The sequence below is a fragment of the Labeo rohita genome, chromosome 25, assembly GCF_022985175.1.
Source record: "Labeo rohita strain BAU-BD-2019 chromosome 25, IGBB_LRoh.1.0, whole genome shotgun sequence".
Taxonomy (NCBI): domain Eukaryota; kingdom Metazoa; phylum Chordata; class Actinopteri; order Cypriniformes; family Cyprinidae; genus Labeo; species Labeo rohita.
Genome location: NC_066893.1, coordinates 23,943,412 through 23,944,463, shown reverse-complemented (window position 1 = coordinate 23,944,463; position 1,052 = coordinate 23,943,412). Strand labels below are relative to the sequence as shown.

Below are 1,052 nucleotides of genomic sequence, written 5' to 3'. Positions count from 1 at the left end.
CGAAAACCTGTCAGATAAGAGGCGAGGTGAGCGAATCATAGACTAAAGACCCAGGTAAACAATGAATGAATCTTTTTTTGTTTCTTATAGCATTATAGTTTTGTTTTGTTTGTAGTGTGATCAACGTTTGTGTAAGCAGTAGATGTGTTAGGGAGGTAAAACGTAATATTTTAATTATATTTTCCTAAAATGAACGAAATGACTCGAAAAAAGATTCGTTCATTTTGCTGAACGAGACTCAAAGGACCGAGTCGGTAAAATGATCCGAACTTCCCATCACTATTTTCATGTACGTTCTTGTCGCACGTGGTGTTTCGCGCACTTAAAAACTGAATCATTTTGAAAAGCAATTGTCTTTATTGACTCTAAAAAATCTCAGAAAACTATTATGATTATGAGTTGTGGTACTCTCTAGAAAATGTATTCATAATTTCTGTTTTTCACCACGTTATCAGTCTCCGTAAAGACCGTCAAAAATTGCCAATGCCGACTATATTTCAAGTCGTCATGGCGGGGTATTGGGTAAAGTTTTCAATTAGCAATAATCGCGCCTCGGATAAACCTCATAGGCTACGATACTGCCACTGCGCAAAGCTGAAAAATGAACGTTAGACTGTCAGTATTACCCCAAACACGCCTCACTTTACACAGACGGTAACCAAAATGACGCTCACGACAAGCTGACCAATCGAAAAACGAAGACGACACGAGTATGCATATCTATCTGGTTCTGTGTTTAAAAATGTACAAATAAGCAAAAATGTGATTTAAAAAAATATATCTTCACCTTCTTTCGCGTTGCATCACGGGAACGTAGTGACGTAGGAGAAACGTAGGTGACGTGACAGCTACGTAAGAGTTACTCGGATGCAGTAACTGTAACCACCGCTAGATGTCAGCAACAGCTCAGTTATGAGATGTAACACGAAAAAAAGCACTACAAAAATCTTTTATACGTTTATATATGTAGAATTATTAAATAGCTATTTTACTGTTGTTATTTAAATGTATTTTAATTTTACTGTAATGTGCGTAGGTGTTAAAATATTAAC

The 1,052-nt window shown here is 36.4% G+C and overlaps 1 non-coding gene across 1 annotated transcript; it reads right to left on the bottom strand.

The window, feature by feature from the left end:
• Positions 1 to 455: 455 nt before the first annotated feature.
• LOC127157159 (U4 spliceosomal RNA) lies at positions 456 to 596 on the bottom strand. Its single transcript, XR_007825841.1, has one exon. It is a non-coding gene; the product is annotated as a U4 spliceosomal RNA (small nuclear RNA).
• Positions 597 to 1,052: the final 456 nt, after the last annotated feature.